Genomic DNA, 16,448 nt, shown 5'->3' with positions numbered 1-16,448 from the left:
CCTTATTCTGTTTTTATGATTATGAATTTATTTTAGTGGTTGTATAAACTGTTAATACGGGTCATAGGTTAGTTGATGTGCGAATTCGCATTTTAAGCAAAAACACCATAGGTATCAACTGACTGCAACGAAACTTTTGCAGTTTATAAAAGTCTATTTAGTAAGTTGTATAGTGCTGAAATTTAATACGTCGATCAAAATCAATAAAATAAATTCAGTTAAACACTATTTAATAATTAAATGCAGTTTGATGGATCCCATACCCCATAATGGGGTCAATCAACAAAAAGTTGTACCATGTATTAAACGTGTACGTAGTTTAAGTATAATTTAAAGCTATTTAAGCTGTATACTATGTACTGTATACTGTAGGTCTTTTTTCTTAAGTTGGTAAGTAATATTATACTTAATTCATTTTGAAATTGGCCAATTCACTAAAAATAAAATATTTGCTATACCTAGCTAATGTGAGCTTTTTATGAAACTAAATAAAAACAGTAGTGTAAATAAAATGCATAGCAAAAGTTTTAAAAAATAATACTTAATAATCCCCAACAAATATTATTTATTGCACACAGTTTAATTATAATAAGCAAAAGTAAGACATCAATGATTTCTAAATATCATTTTTATACGAGAAAGCGACGAATATTCGGATAATAACCAGGAAAATACGACTAGGTACAATACGAATAAATTTTCCTCAAAGCTCTGCCGAGAGCGCTGGCAAAAATCGTTATAAATGATCTAATTTCTTTTGAGAAATAACTGGAGAAAATAAATAGCATCCTGTACATCCATATAATATACAGTATTTAATATTAGTAGGCAATTCTAGTTAGTTTATCATTATTCATATTATTATGTGAAAGTGTGTTTGTTTTTTTGTTTATTTTTAACCCCCGACCCAAAAAGAGGGGTGTTATAAGTTTGCCGTGTGTATCTGAGTGTCTGTGTATCTGTGTATCTGTCTGTGGCATCGTAGCTCCTAAACTAATGAACCGATTTTAATTTCGTTTTTTTTTTTTGTTTGAAAGGTGGCTTGATCGAGAGTGTTCTTAGCTATAATTCAAGAAAATCGGTTCAGCCGTTTGAAAGTTATCAGTTCTTTTCTAGTTACTGTAACCTTCACTTGTCGGGGGTGTTATAAATTCGGAAACGAGTGACGGAGAGAGCCCTGTTAATAGAGATTTTTGCTTTGAAACCACAAAAATATAAATAAATATTGGTTTTAGTAATAAAATTGGTTAATTATCTACTTTTAATATTAAGTGCCTAGTTGTTATTTTACTATCTTTCCCATTTCTAAAAAAAAGAGCATTCTTAAATAGGTAGGCATAGCTTAATCATAAATAGGTACCTACCTTTCCAGGCTTTTCATTGAAGACTAAACAGATGCGTTAATTACTCTGAACGAGGACACAAAATTATCATAAGCATCTAACCTACTTTCGAAAAAGGATATGATGAGTTCGCACAGACGGACAGCTGTATTGTGCCGTATTAGAGATATCACCTGCTACCATCTAATATGGAATGATCTGTCCCATTCACTTGCCCTTTGACTTTTCTTTGCAATCCATTTGACGGATGGTCAAAGTTAAAAAATTATGGAGGTAAGCGTGAGAACTTCATTTACTGTAAAGATCCGTTATTACCTACTAGCCGATGCCCGCGACTTCTTTGATTAATCTCTAACTCTTTGATTTTCCGGGATAAAAAGTAGCCTATGTGCTAATCCAGGATATTATCTATCTTCATTACAAATTTCAGCCAAATCCGTCTAGTAGTGTTTGCGTGAAGGAGTGACAAACATACACATACACATACATACAAACTTTCGCCTTTATAATATTAGTGTGAGAAAACCCCTACAATTGTGACATCAATGGAAGGGATCTTGAAACTCGGAAATGAGAATTACGAGGAATAATGTAAAGATGATTTAAATCAGCCCTCTTAGCACTAAAGTTATAATAATTTAATTGCTATTAACTATTGCGATTGCACAATAGTTGAAATTATTGGAGTTTATTTTTGCAACTTTATCTTATGACCAATAATGATAGATAGTCAGAAGATCTGTTGTATCTTTTCAAGTTGACATTAACTCTTCAATTAGCATAGAAATTAATTTTCGAGGAAACATCATGATTTGTTCCACTATTGTCCATAAAAATTTTACAGATTTACGAATCCAATCCAATCCAATCCATTAGCCTGTACATAAAAAATATATCAAAAATCAAAATATAAAGACTCAGAAGTGATTGTGTCTTATCACAGGGTGATGACACCGACAAAGTCTGTAGTGCAGACTTCTTTTACTTTTTAACCGACTTCAATTACGGAACTCAATTTATTGAAGCAGAGAATCCTTTTAGATGTGATGTGTCTAGTTTGGGTATAAAATCGATTAATAGAGTTCCAAAACGTTACATGCCATATCTTTCAACTTGCGCCAAACCCTAAACGACATTTCAAATATCTACTTAGACGCGATGCGTACGCGCATCGTGCAGTGAACGATACGCAATATTTTGTAATCCAAGACCCTACAATATATTGTTAACTAGGTGCAGTGTTTCTTGGCATAAACATTTCGTGAGAAGAAAATGGTTGCTATTATGAAAATTTAATTTAAAACGCCCGAAAAAGCTGTTGACTTGGTAATATCCATCCATACTAATATTATAAATGCGAAAGTTTGTCTGTCTGTCTGTCTATCTGTTTGTCTGTCTGTTTGTCTCCTACCTTTTCACGGCCCAACAGTGTAACCGATTGTGACAAAATTTGGTACAGGGTTAGCTTATATTCCGGGGACGGACATAGGCTACTTTTTATCCCGGAAAATCAAACATTTCCACGGGATCTATAAAAATCTAAATCCACGCGGATGAAGTCGCGGGCATCCTTTAGTAATTTATAAAATAAAAGTGGACCCAGGGTGGAACAAAGTTTAAAGCATGGCTTGCGCTTCACAACAATCATAGTATTCGATAGAATGCAATACAATTTTCATAGAAAGCAATCATGATTAGTCATTCTCATTGAAACCAAGACACATAAGCAGTAACCATCTCAGGTCATCTTTTTAGGTGATAATATCATAATGATTATGAGCCGTTAATGATTTTTGCAACAATAACGACTCTCACGGCCGAATTGTGCTAAGTAATCAAATCTGAATGTCTGTTTGCACAACTGATCTGAATCATTTCATTACTCATTCAGTTTATTACCATAATATAACTACGCCTTACCGCCTACTTGGTTTTAATATTCTAGTAGGGGTGCCAAAAGCCTAAATAGGGCGCTGTCCACGAATAGCCCACTAAACAAACACCTTTTCGTTATAGGTGTCACCGACAGTCCTCTGTGTAGGGCCTGCATGGAGGTCGATGAAACGCCGACGCACGTGCTCCTGGACTGCACGGGCGTGGCAGAACAACGATAGCGCCATTTGGGAACCCCAACCTCACTTCATGAAGCCCTCGGCAACCTAGGCGGTCTACTCGGCTTCTGGAGCGAGCTTTGATGGCGGAGTGAAGACTTCGGCGGGGAGGGGCAACGCACGCACAACAGACGGAAACGTTTAAGTGCGGAAACCAGCCCAGAGAGAAGAAAGAAAGACAGTTCAGCAGCAGCGGGATGGCGTGCTTTATACATTACTAGCTGATGCCCGCGACTTCGTTCGCGTGGATGTAGGTTTTTCTAAAATTCCCGTGGGAACTCTTTGATTTTCCGGGATATAAAGTAGCCTATGTGCTAATCCAGGGTATAATCTATCTCCATTCTAAATTTCAGCCCAATCCGTCCAGTAGTTTTTGCGTGAAGGAGTAACAAACATACACACACACACACACACACACACATACAAACTTTCGCCTTTATAATATTAGTGTGACTAGAGGATGCCCACAACTTCTTCCGCGTGGATTTAGATTTTTCATACAAATCGGTTAAGTGTATATGTTTAGGAATCCCGCGGGAACTCTTTGATTTTCCGGGATAAAAAGTTGCCTATTTCGATTACAGGGATGCAAGCTACCTCGGTACCTTTCATACAAATCGGTTAAGTGTATATGTCTTTAGGAATCCCGCGGGAACTCTTTGATTTTCCGGGATAAAAAGTAGCCTATGTCCGACCCCGGGATATAAGCTAATCCTGTACCAATTTTTGTCAGAATCGGTTACACTGTTGGGCCGTGATAAGGTAGCAGACCGACAGACAGACAGACACCTTTCGCATTTATAATATTAGTAAGTATGGATTTATTTCTACTTTCTAAACCTCTCCGTACCGTATATTACCTTTATTTAAAAAGCTCGTAAGCACAGGACAGAGGGTCTAAACTTTCAAGATATTAAAAGATCCCTGGATAGAGTAATTTGTTTTTTTTTCATGAACTTCAATATTAAAGTCAAGGCTTTAATCGTAGAGGTCAAGTGATCGTCCCTTTCGTTGCATCTTTTATGGCCTTCCCAAAATGCATTAATTTTTTTTTCAAGTTTGGATAAAGCTGTACTTACGTATTTTGTAAAAAGATTCACTTCTTATTGTACCTACTGTCTACTTAACTCTAGTAAAGTTTGAGAAAATTCAAAGTACGTTATATAAATCTCGGCCTAAGAAACAGAACTTTTTAATAATCAAAAATAACTATTCAAGGTTAGTCGACATTACAGGAGACCGAAGAGCTGGCAGCTACCTCGGACAAAGAATTAGTCTAGCCATTCAAAGGGGGAACCGCTGCCAGTATCTTCGGAACCTTGCCTAAAGGGACTTCTTTTAATAATTTATTTTAGTTATTGTATTATATTTTTTAAGGTTTTTAGTTTTAGGTTCATTATTTTAATAATTCAGATTTTAGATGTTCTGAAATTAAATATTTATATTTAGAAAAAAATATATAAAAGCAAGATAAAGCTTTTAAAAACATAATAATATTATATTAAGGTACTTAAGTTGGTATTTATACTTGTGATTCAAGTTTTCTGTACTTTCTCTTTCTTCTATTTGATTTAACGAAAGCTTAAGAAAAACACTAGAAAGAAACTTATGTACCTACAATCTCGGTTCACTTATGAAGATCCGACCGCCCACTCAGTAGGATTGGATATTTTATCCATTTGATTTTTCTTGTCCTTTGCCTTTTATTCGGGCCCTCGGTCGACCGATACATAAACTTTTATATTTAATCTTTGTAAAACATTTCATTTATCAATATTTATAGAAAGTTTTTTCCGCGACTGAATCCACGAGGCTTCTTCGAAATCCTGAAAATGTGGTTCGGTCCTTATACTGGTGATGTTTTACTAACAATTGAAATGTCGTGGATTTTCTTTTAAAAACTTGGTTACTCATTCATCCTCAATCAATGAACGACAAAGCATAGAAATATTCCGTACGCTCCACTATGGAGTAACGAAATTTTTACCATAGAGTGAGCTGTATATTCTACCGCACGCGTCTTCAATTCGATTACCTACCGATACCTGTATTAAGCCAGGAGTCGTCCTGAGGTGAATCGAATGGAGCCGAAACGCGTTGATTGAAATTTGTAGAGCACTGCGGTGCGTCACTGTACGTATAATTCTATAGAAAACATTGTACTGTGGCGAATTATTGCCATTTCATTCGCCAGGCTCGCTAATCGTAGTGGACACTGGTCTTAACTCGACTAATCACGCCAGCGGCCAATATCGTATGACCCACAGTAGGAACCAATCATGAGCCTGTTGCGATTTACGCTCATTTAATTGGTTTAAGTTGTGTTTGACAGACGTGAGTTTGTAGCCCCTTACGCGCTTTCTATGTTTTGTCGTTCATTGTCCTCAACCGGTTGCGGACCTTAAAAGTTAAAACATTGGGATTGTACCCGAAGTGACTGCGCTCAGCACTTTCTACGAATCAAAATTCGCTCCGGATGCAAGGTGCTCTCAATATACAAAGTACATACAAGTAAATTCAGATTTATCTTGTGAGGATCCGCAAAGAGCAAAATCCGAACAGAATTTTGAGTAGCTTTACATCCTGACACGTCCTTCGCGCGCTCATACTGTCAGAATTATTTTGTACTTAGATTTAAATAATGTCTTCCAAGTTCTAACCAGTTATAGGTTTATTTTAGATGGATTTGCACATAATTACTAAAAATTCACAAAATGATGAAGGTAGAAGGTATGAGATTATGTAGAATTTATGTAGGTCTTAGGTAGTAAATTAAGATATTTGGATTGTGGGCCCTGGATTTACCTTAACAATTACTAACCCATCACCGATTCACTACTGAACACTGAGCACTACTGAGTCTTCTCTTAGAATGTGAAGGTTTTGGCCATAGTCTACCACGCTGACTAAGTGTGGATTGGCAGACTTTACACATCTTTTTCAGGATAACTCTCAGGCACGCAGATTTCCTCACGATGTGATATGAAATTGCTTAAAACGCGCAATAACTCCGAAAAAGTAGAGGCGCGTGCCCTAAATTGAATCCTGGACCCCTGGGCAGGAAACTGAAGTGGTTAACCACTACGCTATTAGCGCTATCTATGTATAGTCATTGATATAGTTTCTTTAGCTATAAAGAAACTTATTGCACCGCTAAATCACAATAGACTTTGTATAGAAGAGAAACGAGCTTACATTACCAATACAATATGCAAAACGAGTCGTGCATATAAAAACTAAAGCATGAGTAATGAATGCAAGCGGTTGAACTCATATGACCTCAGCATTGAACTTTTTGTACGAAAACGGTTCCAACTAATTTACTAGACCGAAAATGGAATGGAAAACACGGTGATAGCTCAAGGATTAGAGGTCAGCCTTTTATTCGAGGGTTCCAAGGTTTAATCCTGGGCTACCTCTAACCTGAGGTAAACGGAGTTATGTGCGTTTTAAGCAATTAAATATCACTTGCTTCAATGGTGAAAGAAAACATTGTAAGGAATCCTGCCTTAGAATTTTCCATAATATCTTAAAAGGCAGAGGAAATCTGCCAATTGGGATGATGCCTATGTATAAAATAAATTATTTATTAGGAGTCATTAAATAGAGGGACTTCCAAATTCGTAAAATCCACGTCCGGTGTTAGTTTTAAGTTTGCTAACTATTTTGAATTATCGATTTAACTAAAAAAGTACGTCCAATTACGTCAAATGTCTATGACGTCACATCTGTGAATTTCATACAAGCTCCTTACTAAGGGAGCGTTTTGACGTTTGATCAAAAGTCACTGATTTGACTAGTAGTCATCATCCCTATTCTCGGTCAGCGTAGTGGATGGAGTACGGTTTAAACCCTTCTCATTCATGTGGTCAGTAGTGATAGGTATCATAAGTACCACATGAAATAAATTCATTCCAGAAGTCGAGGCAATCCTCTCCGTTATGTCTCGTATGTAAATTTAAAAGAATCGAGATAAAAGTCAAAATGATATAATAACTGCTTTCTCTCGGGAAACTTCTGTATAAGTTCCCACCCCGTATTCATTGAATTTTGTTACGTAAGGCTGTGCTACACGGGCTAGATTTTCAGCAATATTTGGATGCAATTGTGTAGCCACTATGTTGCCGGAATAATGTAGCTACTAGCTGATTTATTTTATTGCTACGTTAGATTAACAGCATTTTTATAGCCAGGCTCTTTTTTTTTAAATAAAAATAGCGAGCAAATGAGCAGGCGGGTCATCTTATGTTAAGTGGTTATCGCCACCCATTAACATGAACCTTTGCAGCTCCGGAGGAACTGCCAATGCGTTGCCGTGTTGGTCCGCCCCTTGAATAGTCCCATGTAGTAATTTAATGGAAGCACCGCCGAAGGAAATTGATTCCACAGTTTGCATGTGCGTGAAAAAAGGGTCTGGGCATGACGGGTGGTCGAAGTGCACTAGGCACCCAGGTGACGAGGGTAAAATTGCTTACGGTGGCGTGCGGTGTGGTTATAGAAATAGGAGGGTGGAATGAGATCAAACAGCACTTCAGAGCACTCTTCACTCTATATTAAATTCTATTATTTATGAATGACGAATTTCTTGACGCTTTTTTTATTCCGCAAGTCGCGAATTTTAACGTTTAAAAGGCGATTAAAAGGTTAATCGATTTGTAGATTAAAATGTTTGGATTTTTTAGTGAGATACAATTTTAATTTGCTACCTAATACAATTAATTTAAATGAACTGATCTTATCATTTATTGCTAGGTGGATTATTTTTTATTGCTGGGCTACTTGCCGGCAAGATTTAGAGCAACTTTATAGTTTATAGTATATTAGTTATATAGTATATATTTATAGTATACGAATCACTTCGTAAAACATTGCTCGCTCCAAATACATCTCGTTTCCTCGCCATTGAACTGCCTAAGTGATAGATTGTTTCGATTTTGATTAAGAAAGTTATCTATTATAGCTCAAAACAATGGACTCGATGTAATTAGTTGCTCTTGTTTAGTACATTTTATGGGATGAAAGTAGTAGTGATTTTCTATGTCCCTTTCTTGTTACAAATTGAAGGAAGCTGTACCGTACCTATTACGTATTAGACGATATTAGATATCTTAAATATTCCTATAGTTGAGTGCCTTTCCCAAATGCTTGCTCCTAGTCAACTAGACAGGAGATATTATAGTGTACCAATGTGCGCGCAACACAAATGCACTATATTCTCTAAAATACTCACAGTTCTATGGGACGGCAATCCGACATGAGCGGAGAGAGATCTGACAGGAGGATGAGGAGACAAGAAGATGGCGCTGTTTCAATTCCATACAAAACGCAGTTAACTTTTACGCGATCGAATAGGTTAAAAATCTCCCACTAGGCACACAGGGCTGGCCAAGGTCAGTTTTGACTACGTGGGTGTTGGTCCACGCATTGCCAGACAAGGAAAATATTCTTTCTACTGAACAAAACGTCACGGTTTGGTCTCACCAGCCAGCCCCAGCTGAATTTGTAAAAAATACGGGAGCTTAATTTACCCCGTATTTTCTTTTCCCAATTACGGGTTCTGTATTATCATACCCTGAAATACATGGTAACCCGTAAATACGGGGCATCGGGCAATCCTTGTTTGCCTCGTTTAGATAACGGCCATTATACTATTGTCCTAGATTTTGAGTTTGAGTCGGCGTATTGCGTTTGCGAATAATAATGTAAGTACCATTATAAACGCACTCGGGTCCACGTTTTTGGCATAAAACTGGTTGGGTCCTTTATAGTAAAACATGTCGTGTACCGAAATACGAGCAACTTTCTTACTTGGTGACTCACGCTACTTTTACGTAATCAACGGGGTTTTTGATTCAACAGGGAGCCCGAACAATGCGGCCGGGTTGTGTAATATTACCAAATCTGATATCCTGTTTCCCGGTGCGTGTTTTTTGACATACATTAACAGGGCTCTCTCCGTCATTTACTCCATACAATCGTAGTTCCAATTTCATTTGAATATTAAGCAACCAAAGTCTAAAAGTGTAGTTTTAAAATTACATGGGCTCAAAGATTTGTATGTAAATTTTTGAGACTGCGTAACTTTGAAACCGAATATTTTAACAGAAATCTGGAAAACCACAGGCACACAGATATTAGTTTCTTGAATATGTCTACAAAATTTCATGGACTTTGGTTGCTTAATATTCAAATGAAATTGGAACTACGTTTGTATGGAGCGAGTGACGGAGTGACACCTCTTAAGATTGATTTATATTCCGGCCTGCGGTTACGGTCGGTGGTAATGTTACTTAACTTTGAGCGTACTTTTAAGTACCTGTACCTACCTACATAATACCTATACTAATATTATAAACGCGTCACTCGTCAGTGTGAACGTCTGTCTGTTACCTTTTCAAGTCTGTCCGCTTAACTGATTTTGGCGCGTACACGGTTTATCCGTATGATTTTGCCAGGTACAGACATAGCTAACATTCCGTAGATGAACATAGGTTACTTTTTATCCTGGAAATCAAAGGATTCTTGCGAGAGTATAAATAAACCACGCAAACGCTGGATTCAGAGTTAGAAGTCGCCTCGTCGCGTTCGCGCCGCTTGCAAGATCGTGTTCCTATAAAAAACTTATGTCCAGCCGTGGGCATCTATCGGTTGATAATAATGATAATGATAAATAGTGATTTTAAAATTAATATTAAACCACAATTTGCACAAACCCTCTTGTTGCATTGTAATCTACATTGCTGAGGGATGTGATCCCTTCTGTTTATTATGAAATTGTGAAAAATCCTTCGACAATGCCGGCTCCCCATTTAATCGGCTGCGAACGCGCTACCTATAGATATCTTCCTATAGGTATCTATCTCTAGTTGCTTCTACGCCTTCGTGCAATTATTACATATCTACTACTTAACTGGCTTACTAATAAACTGGATGCAATCAAGTTTTTAATCGGTTAATCATCATAATATCTAAAAGTTGTCCAAGTGGCCCATATGACCTAGGCTTGTACGGAATCTCGTTACTAGATAAAACACCATATAAACTGTGCCTCCTTGATCTAATATGGGAAGGATGGCACTCACTTATATGGCAGAAATGTATTGCAACATTGATGTGTGTATTTTTTGCAATGTTTTGCCAATACTTTAGTATTCTACCGACTGATAACATGATTATTCATAATTATCTAACTAAGTATACTTGAATTGCAAGTCAGGCTTTTTTACCAATTGTAAATTATGGACTTCGATGCTTTAGGGCAAGAAAAATCAACCTAGATTATTAGTTCAATGGCCTAGAAACGGAATATGTCCATCCTACAATTTGAAAATAAAGGGCACAAAAATCTACCACACAAATTATTATATTTTGGTAACCCTAACTTTTCCACCCTTTATAAGCTAATGAACACTATTTGCATGATGGTAGTAATTAATTGATGTTTATTTACAAAGAAAATATATGGCTCCGGAACACGTTCTGAAGAGAACAATGGCGAGATGCGCACGCGACGCCTATCGCGCGCATTCTCTGATGTTATACGCTCATTTAGCAGTCTCATTATCTCGTCATACGTCGGTAATATATTAAATAAGTGTCATTATTTATTATAAAAGCCTGCTTCAAAACCGCCATATAAATTTTATCTAATGGATTAAGTAATTTTGACAGATTCCCAATACAAAAACTGTCATAACTTCTTTATTCGTGAGATAAAGTTTATCTAGAAGTTGGAAACAGGAACATATTATTATAGATTATATTAGATACATTTATAATTATAATAAAACTGTATTGCTGCTCAAATCAAAGTTTTTAGGTACTTCAAACAAAGGTCAATGTCCCCAACTAAAGAATCCATCCGAGTGCAAGTGAAACTCGCAACAATGCATATTACTTACTAGCAACATACGAGCCTTCCGGAAAAGTTTTGCTTATTTGTGTAGGAAGGAACATAATACCTAATCGACACCTGCAAGGAAAAACGTCGTAATTCACTTTTCACCGATTTTGAGTTACAATCATATTCATAGTGAACAAAAAATGCTCTATTTTTTGCGCTCACCCCTGTATCTAAATTAAGCCGCATTGCGATTTTAGTCAATGGAAAAAGATTGTAAGTCAGCATCCATTGAAGATGGTAAAATAGTACATTTATTTACAACTTTCAAGGCCGCCTTCAATTATATTTTGCAACTAAAATTCAAATGTAAGAGACCGTTATGCTCTCGGCGTGAACTTTTATCGTAGGTAACTCAGGCTTTGTATCTTAACTGTTTTATTGAATAAATAAACATTAACATATAATATTGAATTGTATGTCTAATAATGTCTAATTACAATGCTATTTTGTAAATTTTTATATGCAGTTGAAAATAATTGTAATTCACAAAAAATAAAAAATTAATAAAAATAGTAACACAGAAACTATACGAAAGTGTAGATTTTACTTAGCTGACAAATATTTTTAAGGTCGGATGGCGTTAAAAGGCTTACAGAAATCCATACTTAATATTATAAATGCGAAAATGTGTCTGTCTGTCTGTCTATCTGTCTGTCTGTCTGCCTACTACCTTTTCACGGGCCAACAGTCCCAACAGTCAACAGCTTGCGTCCCTGTAATCGAAATAGGTAACTTTTTATCCCGGAAAATCAAACAGTTCCCACGGGATCTATAAATATCTAAATCCACGCGGACGAAGTCGCGGGCATCCTCTAGTTAATAATATTTTTTTAAATCTTTGACGCGCTCTCCTGTAAAGTTATGAAAAATGAGATAATATGATGTTTTTCCTTGCAGGTGTCGTAATATCTACGTCTCATACGTTCTCTCAAATAAATATAGCTTACCAAGAGCTTACCTTACACGAGATGAATTTTGAAAATCCTTGATGAAAATAATTTTATTACTTATACTTACATACGAGTAAATATCTACCCACATGTTGCTGCCCACGTATCTAGTTCTCAATTATTTTCTTTCACAATACGGTTTGTTGGATTGACTACACTAGCGGCACGCTATGATGGCCGGTTTGACACATTACAATAGTGATGTGGAATGTCAATTTATTCTCGAACAAAAAACAATTAAGTTTTGTTTTTGTACCTGATTAAATAGGTTTAATAAAACAAAAATGTATATGTTTATTTAATTTATTTGAACGAACTGAATATTTGAACGAAAATGAATATACATACTTTATATGCACACAAGAAACATATGAATACAAAAGATACCAAAAAAGGTGCCACAAAAGGCCATAATTAATCAGATTCGTCCATACTACTATTTTCACTGTCGTCACTGCTATCATCACATACATTAATAATTATATGTTCGTTTTCTATAATATTATCTATTTTCACATCTCTTTCATAATCTTCCCTTATTAATTTAACAGTTCTATTCACAACCTTTTCCCAGTCTCCTTTAGTCACATGTTCACAAGCTTCTTCTAATAATTTTAGCATTTTTTTGTGGTAAATGGGGGTTCTATATTGTGTCTTGCAGCATATCCCTTAATTTGAGCCCACACCAACTCAATCGCATTATACTCACAATGGTAAGGCGGTAACCGTATAACTCTGTGCCCATGTTCTAATGCTATTTCGTCAATGACGTATCGGATCTTGGTTGGTTTGTTTTCTTTTAAAAGACGTACTAATTCCGCTTTTAACATATTCATGTTTGCATCTACGCCATTTTTACGAAGCCATGCGACGATATCAGCTTTCTTTTGGGATTGGGCAGGTGGCTTGTCAATTTGCATCGAGTGGTATGGGGCGTTGTCCATAATTATAATAGATGGTTCAGGGAGGCTACACAACATTGAGGTAAACCATTCAGTAAACTTTTCTCCATTCATGTCTTCATGATAGTCTCCAGTGGTTTTTGACGCAAAAGCCATGAGAGAACCTTCGACAAACCCGTTGATGGTTCCGGCGTGACAAATTATAAGTCGCGATCCTTTTCCTACAGGAACTTTGGAAGTAGATGCTGCTGTGTCATCGTTCCAAGAACGGCCTACAGTATGGTTAGCATTAAGCCATGTTTCATCCAAGAACACAACATTTTGCCAATTTTTGATTTCTTTCACTTGCCGTAAAAAAGTATACCTTGCCATCGCTATATCAAATCTTTCCATCAATATTTTGCGTTTGTTACATTTTTTGTATCGAAATCCAATGGTCTTCAAAATCTTCGTTAAAGAACTTTCCCCACCGAAGAATAATCCAGCTTCCTTCAGTGAATGCACCAACTTTTTTCTTGTTGGATACTCCTTCTGTAAATAGTAGCCGTAAACATGTCTTCGGATAGCATCGGCATCAAAGCTATCGATGCCTACGACTGGTTTTGCTCGTTTTCTCTTTTTTGGTGTGTGAAGTTTATTTTCTTCTGTGCCAGTCTCGCCATATTTTTTTTTAGTTATCCGTCTAACAGTTTGTTGTCCAATATTAAGCGCATCAGCTACGCGTTCAACCACTGACGTTATAGGTAAAATTGGCCCTCCATTTTGAGCTTCACGATCGAAATAGTTACGAAGGCGTATTACGAACTCACGTGTCTGACTATTTAGAACAGTTCTCTGCGTACGTTCGGTCATATCGACGAAATCCACAACAAAGGGCTTGAACAGAGTCCAAATTAACGAGCAAGGGTCAACAGTAATGCAGTATCAATATTTGAAATCCAAAGCCAGGTCAAAACTATATCACAATCGCATTGCACTGACAGTTTATACTTTTCGAAGCAACGTCAATTCGAAACTGCTTTGTTTTGCATTGAGCATTGACGCGAGTTTGCCGGAGGTAGTAGTTGTGCTAGCCAGCGATCCTATGTGACGATCGTATTAGATTCCATTTTTAAAAATTTATTGATATTTTTTTGCGATTTCAGAGGTTTGTCCACATAGTGAAAATTGTTCATATTCACAAGTACATTCACCCCTTAAATGGTGCAAACTGATTTTTCTACACTTGTATACATTTAAGAAATCAATTTAATAAATAAATTTTGAGTCCTAAACCTAAAACTACATTCGATAAAATTTATGAATCTCTGCACATCACTATCGTCAATAAAGTAATACAATTATTTCCTTCAAAGTCGTTATCAATTAATACGGAACTTCATGAGCGGACAAACGTCAAACCGGCCATCATAGCGTGCCGCTAGTTTACTTGACTCGTAGACCTACGTGTCGTTCTATAAACGTTGATTCTGCTAGGCAAATTGATCAAGGGATCATTTCGAATATGCGAAAATATTAATATACGTTACTGGTAGTTAATTTATACCAATTCGAGTATGTATGTATTTTTTCTTAGCTGATTAAAGGCTTTAATTAATAAAAATTACAAATGTTTCTTTCTGTATGTAAGCCGTCGATAACTTACTTAGCAACATTGTTATTTGTCAATCATTTTATGTACTTTTTTGAGTCTTCTTTGATAAATGACAACGTTGCTAAATAATTTATAAAAGATATATAGATTAATTGTTATTATTAATAGCGGTCACTAGAAGGTAAACAGATTTTCGTAGAAATTACTTGTGTATCGTGGTTTGATTATCGCTTACGAAAAAATGTCCTATGTGCCGCGTGTACTGTATAACACTTAGCTTATGCATTTTTGCGAGAAGCGAGCTCTTGGCCTTAAATCAGCTAAGATATAGTGCATCCGTGAATTATTTTGATGTATTCATTGCATCGTACCGACACATCATTTTTGGGTCAATGTACACTGCACATATGGCCAGTGGAAAGACTTCCGATTTTGTTTTTTTTTAAAGTAATAAATAATATTGTATAGTAACAAACGCGCGAAAATGCCTCTAGTCGGGTTTAGCCATCATATTGGTACTAAAAGACTTGACTGGATGGAAACCTTTTTAAGGATACGTCCCTTTGTACAATCTCACTTTTGATTATTGTAGATTATTTTTATCGTGTTTCTTTTGTGTTATAAAGAGAATACTAGATAATAGATGGAGACTTAAGATCTTGTTCACATATAATACAATATATACGAGTAATATTTTTTTTTACATTTTTTAATCAGATACAAGTTAGCAACCTCACCTGATGGTAAGTGATGATGCAGTCTAAGATGGAAGCGGGCTAACCTGGAATATATTTTTATGAGCATTTGGTTAGTAACTGAGGAGACAAATATTGGAAGTAACCATAAACAATACTTTAGAATAAGTCCACCGATATAGAGAAGGCTTGGATCAAATATTAGGACCAATACGTATTATTATACATAGTTTTTCTTTTTAGAGGTTTTTTGTGTCGGAGATTTTTAAACATTTTAATTTGCTAATCATCTTCAAAAGGCTGAACAAATTTTCTGGAATCATAGCTAAGAATACTCTTGATCAAGTTACCATTCAACAAAAAAAAAAACAAAGTCAAAATCGGTTCATCCATTTGGGAGATACGATGCCACAGATGGACACCCAGATACACAAGTTAAACTTATAGCACTCCACTTTTTGCGTCAGGGGTTAAAATATCTGAACCCACGCGTAAAAAATCCCGGGAAAAAGCTAGTTATTTATAACCTGTGGTAATGGTAAAAGCTTTTGTAGAAATCATTATAGCATGAGAGTATTTGTACTGAAACCATATTAGGTATATTTTTTGTCCACATTACGTGTCAGGTCTACGGCCTTGCCTATTATTTGGCAAAGTGTGATCGTTAATAGTCAAATATCAATGGTCAAAGATCTCCTCTCTGAATGAAGAAGGGTTTTATTCATTTATTTTATTTTATTTATTTGGATTAACAAACAGTAGCACGCAGTGATTACAAATAATATAGAAGAATAATGAAGTAATAATATGATAATAATAGTATGGTAAGTAATAATAGTATGTACATGTAGTAATGGGTTTAGGCCATAGTCCGCCATACTGCCCATACTGGTGAAATGCGGATTTGCAGACTCCACACTACTTTTTTATTCTTACAGACTAGCGCTTGG

The 16,448-nt window shown here is 36.1% G+C and overlaps 1 protein-coding gene across 1 annotated transcript in view; it reads right to left on the bottom strand.

Moving 5' to 3' along the window:
• Positions 1-16,448, bottom strand: part of LOC123872834 (fibroblast growth factor receptor 3-like) — a 109,584-nt gene that overhangs the window by 13,649 nt on the left and 79,487 nt on the right. The gene's annotated exons all lie outside the window — the stretch shown is intronic.

Source organism: Maniola jurtina, chromosome 15, assembly GCF_905333055.1.
Source record: "Maniola jurtina chromosome 15, ilManJurt1.1, whole genome shotgun sequence".
NCBI lineage: Eukaryota > Metazoa > Arthropoda > Insecta > Lepidoptera > Nymphalidae > Maniola > Maniola jurtina.
This window is presented reverse-complemented; position numbering and strand designations above follow the sequence as displayed.